This window comes from Arachis ipaensis, chromosome B10 (genome assembly GCF_059453495.1).
Source record: "Arachis ipaensis isolate K30076 ecotype BB chromosome B10, ASM5945349v1, whole genome shotgun sequence".
Taxonomy (NCBI): Eukaryota; Viridiplantae; Streptophyta; class Magnoliopsida; order Fabales; family Fabaceae; genus Arachis; species Arachis ipaensis.
This window is the reverse complement of record NC_142435.1, coordinates 22,148,419-22,162,152: the sequence shown is the minus strand read 5'-3', so window position 1 is coordinate 22,162,152 and position 13,734 is coordinate 22,148,419. Positions and strand designations below refer to the sequence as shown.

The 13,734-nt window shown below is 33.3% G+C and overlaps 1 long non-coding RNA gene across 2 annotated transcripts; it reads right to left on the bottom strand.

The window, feature by feature from the left end:
* Positions 1-10,676: 10,676 nt before the first annotated feature.
* Positions 10,677-13,466, bottom strand: LOC148579392 (uncharacterized). 2 transcript variants are annotated; one of them, XR_015907288.1, is made up of 3 exons: positions 12,889-13,466; positions 12,685-12,808; positions 10,677-12,604 (listed from the first exon to the last, which is right to left on the bottom strand). It is a non-coding gene; the product is annotated as an uncharacterized LOC148579392 (long non-coding RNA). The 2 variants fall into 2 exon arrangements; XR_015907291.1 differs by having other exon boundaries at positions 10,677-12,808; positions 12,889-13,388.
* Positions 13,467-13,734: the final 268 nt, after the last annotated feature.

Here is a 13,734-nt window from a genome sequence, read left to right as displayed (position 1 = left end):
AGTTGTCAATCAATTTATTTCTAGCAAACCTCATTGATTGAGCATCTTTGTTTGCCTGGGATTGCATACAGGCTCTCAAATCTATGAGTATTATCCTTGACATTTGTCTCTCCTTTCTAAATCTTGTATCCTTCTGAGTAGACTCGAGAATTATTTTGATGTCATGTGCGATCTGTAGACGTAGTAATGCGATGCGTTAGTTCGTTAAGACGTGATATGTGTACATGAAAGGTGAAGCAGTAGGTGTACCACATTATAAGTTGTGGGTGTTTTGTTCCTTGCGAACGGATTTACAGGTGTTAGACTTATGATCGGCTATGGGGATTGTAAAGTGTTTGATGGAGTTAGGAGGCTGAAGTTCTGAAGTGGATAGGAGACCTATGAGAGGACGTTATAGCCATTGTTTTAATATCAACCTGTTCTTGTAGCCTTTTACCACATTAAGTACCACCTTGCTTTGTGAACAGGATCTTGAATTGCACCCCATTTTGGTTACTTCAAGTTTTTGTAAGGTCTTGAGACCATATGACCTTTTTCATCGAACCTATCTGGTACGTTCTGCCTTACACCATACTTTATCCCTACCTTTAAATCTTATGGTTATTCGGTATTTGAACATTTATACATATATGCTAAGACTTCTTACTTTTCTAACAGCATTTGAGAGAACTAAGACTATGTATTATCTTATGTATTACTTTAATTTTTGAGGACGAAAATTTTTGTAAGGTGGGTAGAATGTAAGACCCAGAACTTTTGAGGAATCTTATTATGAACTTATTTCAAATTTATTTATTATTAGAGATTTTACTTTCAGAAATTATTTTATTGAGAGTGATTAAATCAAGTTTTGATAATTAAAATGAAGATTTTACTTAATTTCATAATTATTGAGCTATTTTCTATATTTAAATTATAATGTCAGTAGTTACGAAATAAGAAGAAATTTATATGATTTGGACTAAATAATTAATATTCTAAAATATTAATACTGCTGTTTTGGAAAATAGAGAAATTAATTATATTATCTCTAATATTTGGTTTTGAACATTTTATTGAAAGTAATTTGTAAAATTGATGAACAAATAGTATTTTTATACATTATTGTTGTTGGGTTAAAATTTATTTTTAATTACCATATTATGCCTACTTTTATTCGAAATTTACCAAACTAACCCTAACCCTAATTTTCACACAACACTCTTACCCTTTCTCCCTAACCCTCAGCCGTCGAAACCATAAGCCAACTACCTCTTCCCAAATTCAGCATCATTCATAAAACAGAACAGAGATAGAGAGTCAGGAACCAGGGGAGGGGGAATCGGGGAAGTGGGACGGTGGGGTGCCAGCGAGGAGTGCCGTCGCCGTTGCTGTCGCCAGGAGAGGAGAGTGACGCGGAGGAGGGAGGTGACGCTTCATTGTTACCGCGCTCTGCTGCCATGAAGCCGCCGTCGTCTCTGCCTTGAAGGGAGCCATAAGGGTCGCCGTCGAGCATGAAGGGTTGGGGAGAGAGAGAGCTCGCGTCTGAGACTGGAGAGGAAGTATGGTTCGCGTTGTTGCCTCCATCGCGACTGGCCCCTCGCCGCCACCGAAAAAAGTTGTTGCCGTTGTCTGAGAAGAACCCAACGAGAGAGAGGGAGCTCGCAGAGAGGAACGCGAAGCAGGAGCCTCTGTCCATCAATCTGTCACTGTACTGTTGAGCTGTCGCCGCCACCAAGGGTCCATCGTCGTGGGTTGTTTCCGCCGTCGGCGCTGCCATTGAAGAGAGCTCGCTGCCATGTTTAGTTGTTGCAGCCGTATTCCCATCTCTATCAACGCTGAGAACGCACAAGGGTAGCAGACGCAGGGAGGGAGGCGGAGGAAGGATGAGGAGGCTTCATGTCTGGTAGCTGCTGTCCAGTCACCGCTGTCTAACTTCATCACTGCCAAAATGCTGCTCCGTGGTGCTTAGCTGGAGCTTCTGTTACTGTTGTCGGAGATCTGTGGTTGCCGGAAAATACCGCTATTATTGCTGCCGAAGGAGGAAGAAGCCTCGCCACTGATCTGGCTGCCAGGAGCAGTCCTGTGGCTACCAGAACCACCAACGGGGATTCCACTACTTGACTCAGTCACTTCTTCTTAGTTACGGTAAGCGTCTTTATTTCGAAAAGCCTGTAATTACTGCTATGTTATCGTACGCTGAGGTTTTGCGGCGTTAATTGTTATAATATTGACTCTCGGTCATTCTATGGTATGATTAGAGTTGCTATGGTCACTGTGAAAGTGGGTTGGAGTTGAGGTTGCAGCTGCCGAGGTTACAGGCCGAGGAGAAGGGTTTTGACGCGTTGTGTAGCTTTTGGGTTTCGATTATTCGAGGTAGGGGCCTTTCTCCAAAAACCATACTTTATAATTTGGAATTATTATATATGAATATTATGTCGTAAAAATGCATATTTGGGTGATTGTATAAGTCTTATATAATGTTGGTTGTTTTGGATGAATACGAATGCTTGGTTGATTCGATTATTATTTGGTTTTATGAAATGGACGATTTTGAAGTGCTTCTTTAAAGTCGCTTTTTTAAAGCTTTGAAATCAAGTTTAATCCATTCAAAATCGACTTGAGTTTGATTTGGTATTCTTGAAATATGAAAATGGAATGTATCTTTGGATTCAGTGGGATTTTTGCGCTGATTTGGTTTTGAACCCTTTAAAGAGGGTTGTGGATTGGTTTGGATGGGACCCGGAAAGGGTGGCAGATTCCAAGTTTTAAGGGAGGTGCTGTTAAAATTTCGATAGAATCTGGGATTTTAGTGAAATGTTATTTGGAAAATTATGAGTTAAAGACTTCTACTATTTTATTTGGATTATTTAAGAAAGGGATGACTTATGCTTTTGAAATAAATTATTAAAAAGGAAAATGTGATTTAGTCTTGTTTCTTAAGAAAAGTATTGCATCTCTTTTGGGAGCAAGTTATGTAGATGAAACTTATGTTTTAAGACTGTTTTAAATGTGAAAAGGGTTTATGTCTTTGAATTTGACTTGAGGATTTCAATTGGAGGAGTTTCAGTGACTTTGAAAGAACCTGAACGTCTATTGACAAGTTTCATTTTACAATGTTTTGGGAAAAAGTTTTAAGTACTCTTTGAATTCTAAATTTTTGCAAGACTAAAACAATTTTTGAGCAGTTTGAAACGCTTTAGAATTAATCATGGGGTTAAAGTTGGTTTTGTTTAAGTAAAGAAAATGGCTTTGAAAGGAGTAATTGATTACACGACTCGGTTTGGCTTAGATTTTATTTTTATTACTCAAATCAGGAAGCCAAGGTTTTAAAGATTTTAAGCGAATTTGAGGAAATAAGTTATGTTATTCTCCCCTAAAGACTTGAGACTCTGCCGAGGATCTTTTGTTATAAAATTCCATTGTTAGATGGATGATTTTGAATATTTCAAAATAGACCTTTAATTTACCATGGTTTTGAAAGTTTTGGAAAGAGGATGCCGAGGGTGGCTTTGTTTTTAAAAAGGGAGCCTACTTTGAGTAAAAGTGGCTTATGAGCCTGAGATGATTTGAGGAATAGGAACTTTAAAGCCAAGGCTGATAAGAGTTGATTTTTGATTTCAAAGTGAAGTGAATTGAGAAAAAGTGATTTATGGCTTGAATGATGGTTTTATGAATTTGATGATGTTGGATGGTGGAAATGTTATTTTGTTATGTGCCAGAATGGCTGTGTATGATAATGAATTATGGCTGATTTCGAAATATGTTATGAGCCGGATGGCTGACTGTGAATCATGAATTTAAGCCGAATGGTTGAGATGAATGTTGATTTATAGTTGAGAATAAATGCATATATGCTGAGTTATTGATATTGTGATTATTGCACTTCCAATTATCTGAGATACGAGTTTTTCTGGGTAGAAGCAGTGGCTAGCCACCACGTGCTCCAGGTTGAGACTCGATACCCTGCTGATTCTATGTCGTAAGTGTGGCCGGATACTGTGAAAGTTCCAGATGAGCTCTCCCCTGTGAATATACACCAGTGAGGGTGTTGGATGTGAATTATGATTATTATTGTGAATGACTCGAGTTTGGGATGCACGACAGAGGGACATTCCAATGGTTAGCTACCAGGACTTGTCGGGTTGGCTTTATAACCGACATATGATATCATCAGCCACTAGGACAGGCATTCATCATATGCATCTATGTGACATTATTTTGGTGTGCATATTGTACTTGGTTTGCCTTTGTGATTACTTGTGATTAACTGCTAATTGTTCTACTTACAGTAACTATTTGTTTGTGCTTGTACTTCCCTACTTGTGTTTGTAACTGAGACTCTGTTGGACTGTGGTGATTGGTTGTCGTTTGGGTTGTTTGGCCTGTTTGGGCCTAGAGCCGTGGTTGATCATGAGGTGGGCCGAAGGCCATGTTTGGTTGATGTTTCTAGTTTTGAAAAGTATGAAAAGCTAATTTGGTTCAGCATAGATAAACCTTTTGAAAGACTTTTGAATTTTTAAGGATTGAACAGTTTCCTCTTTTAAAAAATATTTCAAATTTTTCTTGATAGTAAATCCTTGCTTTTGAAAAGATGCATAAGGCGGTTATTAATCACTGTAACGATTTTATCTCGCGTATCCTATTATAGTAATTCTGCAACCCTATAGTGAGAACCCTTTCGAAGATGATGTTCTCACTCCTCTACAAGTCTTTCCTTTTTCAGGTTACGGACAATGAAGTTCAGAAGAGCTTATTCTTTTCTGTTAGACGATATTTCTGTATTGTTTTAGTATTTATGTTTCCCTCGCCTTTAGCTTTGCAAGTTTTGTAAGAGGGATAGGATGTCGATATGGGATGTTTGTAAATTAATATATATATATATATATATATATATATATATATATATATATATATATATATATATATATATATATGTATTTCCGATGAGTATTGTAACTTATATTGTAAGTATGAGTGTATGTTTTTGAAAATTTCGGTTTAAGTTTTAAACAGGCTCATATTTTAGTATTAAATAGTATAAGAGTCGTCGTAATATCCGAGCTATCAGAGTGGCACAGCCGGAAAGTGTGACTTTTGATAGTTAGGGTGTTACAATTATTTTATTCTTTCTATAAAGAAAACCCAAATTAAAAGTAAAAAAGTAATAAAAAAGCATATATATATCTAATTAAAATCTGATTTCTATATTAAGTGTTGAGATCCAAAATACTAATTACAATATAATATAAGCTAAGTATTTTATTTTAAAATAATTACACAAATTACAAATAAGTATGTGTGATTGTCATAGCTATAAGGGATATCCCATATGAGATGGATAAACAAAAGGTCATAACGTTTTTGCGGTTGAATCCATTTTAAATTTGATAAATGTATTGCTTGTGAAGTATATATGGTTGAATCCATTTTAAATTTGATAAAAGTATTACTTGTGAAGTGTACATTCGTGTATGTCCTATGTAAATTTACCCATTTTTTATTGCAAATTGAAAATAGATATTCGAAAGAAACATTTGCTTAATTATGGATATGCAAAAATATTTCTCATTATTATAATGGATCCTAAAAAAAAAGTTTGTCAAATAAAATATACTTCGACTTTTTTGTATTAAAATATTGGGTTATAAACACAAGAGGACTTTGCAATTAGTTATACCTCAAATGGCATAGTCTCTCCATACTCACTTAAGACTTAAGAGGTCACAGGTTCGAGTCTCTCTATCTTTGTTAAAATAAAAAATAAAAAAATATAAGAGGACTTTATGCGCTTCTTTGAAAAGATTAGATTTAGTGCTCTCTTAATTCCTGTAATTTTACGAAATTTGTAATTAGATTTTTATAGTTTTTTTCCTTTTAATTGGGTACGTATACAACTTTTATTTTTGTAATTGAGTCCTTGTCATTGTGAAAAATTTTAGAGTTAGTAAAATATTTTTTCGCAAATTAAAAGTACCCACAATTAAAAATTTAATTAATCTTTGACCACATATTTTTTTGGGGAAGAATATTCCATTTATTTTAACGTTATTGACATGAAAATGACTTAATTACAAAATTAAAAATATTATAGAGATCTAATTGAAAAAAAATATAAATTTAATTACAAATTTGATAAAATTATACAAATCAACGAAATTATTAAATTTAAATAAAATCATGTTATCTAGCTTAATAAGACATGGTATATCAATAAATATGTTATATAAAAACGACGTCGTTAGTGACTATTGATTTTTTGGTAAATATGTAGTCATCAAATCATCATTTATAGAGGGGTACAAATTTTTACAAAATATAATTATTTACGTACACATTTCTTTTAATTTATGTGCACGTAATATATTTGAATTCATAATAAAAATTGAATAATAATAATAATAAATTTATATTGATATAGTCATATGATTCATTATTATTAAAAAAAATAAATAAATATTCAACTCGAGCTTACTATTTTCACAAACCACAATATAATCTCCGACAAAAATGGAATAATTCTGCCTCTAACGATTTAATGTGAAAATTTTTTACTCAATTTCAATTATATTGGTCCAATAAAATTTAAAAGTGTCTATTTTAATGTATACTATTAATTAATTTATTTCATTCCGTATTAATATCATATTTACCAATGCAAACTAACGAAAGAAACTAAAATAGAAAAAAAAATCCATGAAAATTGCAAATTTATAATTGCAAATTTATAATCACAATTATTAACATATATTTTCTTAATATGCATGTATGTCCAACTTTTTATAAAAAAAAATATATTCTAATAAAATATAATTTTTATATAATTAAACCTGTTCATCGCACAAATTTTATTGCTAGTTATATATATTTCATAGAAGATTTAAAAAATTGTATTAACAACAAAAGAAAAACTATTTTTGATTAAAAAAAAAGTAATAAAAATTTAATTTTGTAATAACTATGCATATGATATATCATATTAAAGAAAAACTTCAATAACTTTTATTTCGTTAATTCTCTCCCACTTATTTTTTTATGGAATACATAAAGATATGTTTGTTCCAGATACACATAATCAAACACAATAAGAATAACACTTCACTTAATCTATTAATTATTTTTTCCTGTGATTTAGAAGAAATATAGCTCTAATTAATAGCAGCAGCAACCTCTTGGACCCGTACAACGACCATATGCAAAACTCTTAGATCCACATAATTTGTTGCAAGTTTCAGCATGACATTGTCCTTGAATGCAAAACATTACTGCATCATTAATAGTCCTATACATTATTCCACCTCTTGCGTCTGCGGTAATAATAAACACAACAAATCCATTAGAATTTCTATCTAAATCGAAATGTGCATTTGAATGTAATATGATAACAATAGTATATTTGTATGAATATTTAAAAATAACTGAAATCTTTGTATAAGAAATCTATGATCTATCTCATGATCTTTTTATTTATTTTAGAAAAAGAGTTCAAACAAGTGCACCCGATTTTTATTATAAAATGAAATTTGAAACAAAAGCAGTGTTATTTAGTTTATAATTTTATACATGAGCGACCAAAAATTCAATAGATTATCGGTAATAATTACTCAATCAATAATTAGATCATAATTTAATAACAAAAAATGATTAGATCATACTATCCGATCACAAGAATACTTTATATGCGAAAGAAAAAAAAAATTAGAAAAAAGTGTAATAATAATGTTGGGAAACATTTTTTGTTACTTCAAATTTAAGCATGAAAATCAAAATTTAGAGTTGATTACTATAACTATCTCATGATAAAACAACAATGTAATTAAGTTTCAAAACAAATTTTGATACCTAAGGTACTAGCAGAAAGTGAAGCCACAAAAAAAAATGCACAAAAACAACTTTGTAACAACATTATTAATAGCCATTTTGCAAAAATCACTTTGTGTTTTCTTTTTTTTTTTTTTTTAATTATATGTCTAATAACTGTATTGTTCATCTTATTTATAGGCTCTTGTTACAATAAACTAATCCTAATATGATATTTTAATTATGATGATAATAAATTGGTCTTATGGGGTTGCAAATGCTGCTATCTCACACATTATTTGCATATTTACTTACCCAATAATAAAATAAAATTAGATAGTGCTTATATTTGAAAATTTTGTTTAAATATTTTTTTTTTTGATTTAAATATTTAGTTTGAATATTTTAATTAGATAAAATATATTACTTCTAGAAACAACTAATTAAATCAATTGCTTTGAAGATATATATAAATATGGCTATTTTGTTGACCAAACGAATATAATAATAGACACCAAAACAAATATATATAATATTTTTTTAAAATTAAATTATCTATCAAACAATTAAATCAATTGACTTTCAATACGTATATATAGATGTTTTCGTGAGTAGAAAAATATATAGTTTTTTTCTCTATATTAATTTATTTAAATTTGAACTTCAAATATACTAAACAAAAAGTATAAAAAAGTGCCAAATTTGTATATATATTCTATTTAATTTGTGCCTCAATGTTTTCAAATCATTATTTTATTCTTTCTATTAAGAAAACCCAAATTAAAAGTAAAAAAGTAATAAAAAAGCATCTATATATCTAATTAAAATCTGATTTCTATATTAAGTGTTGAGATCTAAAATACAAATTACAATATAATATAAGCTAAGTATTTCACAATTAGAAAATGGATTAATACAGACAAATTTATAGACAGATTTAGTCTTTATTATAGACGGATTTTTGGTTATCAATGGATTTTGTCCCTCTGTAAAAACTTCGTCGGAAATTATTTACCGACGGATTTTTACCAGTTACCGACGGTTTTTTCTCTGTAAATTCTCCATCTATTTTCCTGAAACGTCAAACTTTCTGACGGATTTTTCGTCGGTAATTATAGACGAATTTTTCGACGGATTTTTCGTCTGTAATTATAGACATATTTTTTGACAGATTTTCCGTCTGTAATTTGAACCTTGGAAAATCACCCCACACTCTGAATACAGATAGAAAATTCGTCTATAAATCCGTCTGTAAAGTAAAATAAATTTTTTTTTAATTTTTCTATTGCAAAATAAATACTTTAGATTTGTTTTCTAAATTTACTCCATCAAATACACTGTAAATTGAAAAAAAGAAAGCCAAAAATCACATAGATAAACATAATATTCATTACATGATACCTATAAATTGGATGTTATTTTTCAACACCATTATCCAATATCTCACTGTCTCAATAAAAAGATACCCCAAAATTTCTTTTAAACTACAACAGATAAGGGTAGGACTTTCAGCCTAAATTTTAAAACTATTTCCTCATGCTCTCTTTAAAGTTTAAACTCTCCAATCTAATCTGAGTTACATGATTTTTCACTTCATGGTAGACTTTTGTGTGGCTGAAACTTGAAAGTATTTGTCCATCTACTTCTTCTTCTTTGATTTGTTTGCATTGGACTGAGCATATGCAGTTTCCTGATGTCAAAAAATAGGACATGGACAGATTTCAGAAGCCTAGCAAAGTTTTATAGGATTAAGAAAAAGTTAAGGAGGATAACAAAAACACAACTTTAAAACAGAACTGCAAGAAAGAGAAAGAGAAAGATGCTTGCATGCTCTTGAAGCACATTTAATTTGTTCTACAGGAACACTCACAACCACTGATTTCTGATTTTTTATGTAACTTCTAGAAAATGTTATAAATGAAAAAAAAAGTGGCTATAAATTTTCCTAGAGCATGCATTAAAAATGCTACAGGAGACATGGAATCCGATATTGTTGTATACAGCATTCATACAGACCTCGAGCCATTCATCCATTGAAGCATCTGTTGATCTAGTCCCAACTTCAACCTTTGGAGCCCTCTGTTTTCTGAGAAAATATTCATAACATTATCAGAAAGAGTATGAAAGTGGCTTGAGAGATAGACAAAAAGTTTTGAGTTTTATTTTATAATTTAAATCATAATCGGCTTCGTTTCTCAATATTATATATGCTTGAACAAAAAAAAAACGTAAAAAAGCCAATCTATATGACATCTGATACCATCCATGTCAGTTAAAACAACACAACACTAATTGTAACACCCTAACTATCAAAATGTCACACTTCCGGCTGCGCCACTCTGATAGCTCGGGTATTACGATGACTTTTAAAATATTTAATACTAAAATATGAGCCTGTTTAAAAAAATTAAACCGTATAACCGCTCAAGAGGCTTCTTATCTGATAACATACAACCACATTTACAAAACAAACCATAATACTTACAAAAGATACATATACATATATCTACATATTATTAATATTACAAACATTACATAATCAAAATCCTATCCCTCTTGTGAAGACTTGCAAAATTAAAGGCGAGGGAAACATAAAACTAAGATCATACAAAATAATGTCGAATAAACAGAAAATAAATATAACTCTCCTGAAGCACCGTCGCCCATATCCTGAAAAGGGAAAAAACCTATAGGGGAGTGAGAACATCGTCCTCGAAAGGGTTCTCACTATAAGGTTATAGAATTGCTATAATAAGATACAAAAATAAAACTGTTTTTAATGTATAGTGATTAATAACCGCCTTATGCTTCTTTTCAAAACCAAAGATTTAATATTCAAAATCCAAAATCCTTTCTAAAAGGGAAAGCTGTTAATTTCTCAGAAATCCAAAAAGCTCTTTTTTTTTTAGTTTTTCCCTAGACAGCATGAATGACCAAACTGTTCCAAGCATAGGTTCATTAAGTCTATGCTGAACCAGTTTGGTTTTTCATACTTTTCTAAACCGAAAACACAACCAAACATAGCATTCAGCCCAGCTCATAATCAACCACGGCCCTAGGCCCAAGCAGCTCAATCAACAACCAATTCATCACAATCCAACCAATTCTCAGCCATAAACACAAGTAAGAAGGTTCAAACACAATCAAGCAGTTATATCAAGTAGAGCAATTAGCAATTAACATAACTATTCACATAGGCAAACCAATTATAATATGCACACCCAAACAATGTCATATAAATGCATATGATGCATGCCTGTCCTACTGGCCATGAGCTCACGCGTCGGTTATGTTGCCAGACCCGACTCGGATAAGCAAGATTCAACCACCATCCTTATCCGTAGGTTCCACAAGTAAGCGGGACTAAACCACCATCCTTGCCCGGAACACGCAAGCGGGATTTAAACCACCATCCTTGCCAAATAATTTATCAATATGTGAGCGGGACAAAACCACCATCCTCACTGCAGGCGGGACAAAACCACCATCCCTGCATAACGGTTTACGCACTGAGCAAGCGGGACTATACCACCATCCTTGCCAGGCCTCATCATATTCTCAATAACATCCACAGTCAATTAGACTCAAAATCTTATTTCAAAAATCATTCTTGGCCCACTTTTAAATCACAAACGTATTCAGTTCACATCTTGCCAAGAACCACTTTTATTAAGTAAATTTTCTTTTCAAAACTTTCAAACAACTTCATAACCAAGCCAGATTCAAAATCTCTTCTGAAAGACTCAAAATCACTCATTTTCAAATCATTCGCTCCATCACTTTGAAATCAAGAGTTATTAATCAACAACCTTGGCAAGGACTCAAGACTTTAGGGAAGAATAACCTGCCTCATTTCTTAAACTCTTCAGAAATTCTCGGAATCATAGTTGCTTAAGTTGAGATAAATTAAAGTAAAGATTTAAAATCAAAACCAAAGCATGTAAGCCAAGAGTTCTGAACCAGTTTCAAAACCAAAATTATTTAAGTCCAAAAAAACCCAATTTCTTTTCATTCTTAAATCAGAAACTCTCCCAAAGGCTCAGAATTGTTTAGTCGAACTTAAAGTCGAACTTAAAGAATACTTTAAGAGCAACACGAAATTAATTAATCAAGTTCAATTTCTTTCAAATTCCGCTAAACTCACCCAAAGGTACTTCTTTAACCATACTTCAAAACATAGGCCCCTTCATATTTAAATCAATCGGGAAACATAAACTTTTATTAAACAGTTTAAACTCAAAACACCAATTTCTTAATAAATCAAGAACCAATTCGTAGAAACTCTCAAGTCCAAATCTTTTTCTAAATCACATTTTAAAACAGAATCTAGATTTTTATGAAAATTCGGCAGCATCTCCCCTAAAACTTGGACTTTGCCACCCTTTCGGGTCCCAACCAAACCAATCCTCAACTCCTTTCCAAAGGATTCAAGACCAAATCAGTTTCCAATAAACAAAACTCAGGACTTTAAATACCAAAAATCATTTCAAGCCAAACCAATCAGAAATCTCAATTTTAATAAAATTAGACATTATCTCAGTCAAGCAGACAACCATATTCATCTAAGATAAACCAAACAATGCATAGAACTTACATAATCACCAGAAAAGCATTCCGCTCGTCATATCAATTTATAACAATTCCACTTTAAAATAAATTAGTTTTATAAAAACCCCTACCTTGGTAAGCGAAACCATAATCCAAACGTGTCAACTGAACTCTTTTCTCTCAGCCCGGAATCAACAGCAACCAAAACCTCAGCTCCGCTTACTTTCTCAATAGCAAAACAACCTCAATCGTGACATGCAAACTCGATTTCTAATTCCTAAAAACATTAATATCGCGAAAATCTTAAAACCCATAACGAAAAACTAACGATGAGGGTTCGAAATAGAGTACACTTACGGTGATAGCAGAACTGAGCAGCCGCAATCCCGAACTGACTCGGCGGGAGCTTCGACAACGGCTAGAAACTCCAGTGGTTCAATGGCAACCTAAAAATTCGACATGCAAACCTCGGAGCTCGACCCTACGGTAACCAAGATCTCAGAATCTCTAGCCAAACATAACAGAATATTGATTTCAAAGGTTCCGGAACGAAATGCTTACCAAGACGATCAGGGTTCCACTGGCGGTCACCAGCAATGGCGGTTATGGCGGCGGTGACGTCAGCGGACAGCCTAACGGCGACAGAAGTCACACCGGCGTGAATCAAAGACACGAATGGCGGCGATGGTGTCCACGACGACGGCACAGCGGCGGCGCTGGTTCTTCCCAGCTCGTCGGGGTTCAGGCTCGGTCTCTCCTCTCTCATCTGGGCTCGACGGCGACACGAGCTTCAGGGAACGGCGACGCCGACCTCTCCTCGCGTGGCCCTCTCCCGGGGTTTTGGTCTTCCTCCGTGACGGCGTGCTTCAGAACGCGATAATCGGTTTAGCGGCGGAATAGGTTCAGCGGCAGCAGGCACGATGCCATGGTGGCTGGGTAGTGACGTGACGACGGCTGGGCGGCGAGTTCGGTGGCGGATCGGTGGCAGGGCGTAGCTCTCCGTCGCTCTCTCCCTCTTTTCCCCCTTCTCCCTTACCGTAGCTCCCCTCTCCTCTCATCCCTTTCTTTCGTTTCTCTCTCTTTTTTTTTTCTTTGTTTTGAGTGTTGGTGAGCTGGGTAGTGGGTTGTGCGGGCTAACCGTGGGTGTAGGGTGAGGTGAGTGTAGTTTAGTTAGGGTTAGGATAGAAAATTAGGTTTAGGTATTTTTTTTGTGAACAATAGGGATAATAGTATAATTTTATGAAATAAATAAAAAGTAGGATAATAATAAAAATCAAATTAAATATAAAGTATCCATCTTTTAAAAAATATCTTCTAATTAATAATCTTTAAATAATTTTCGGTTAAATACCAATTTAGTGAAAATTGGAGATAAGTAAATTAATCCTCCTTTATTTATAAAATAAG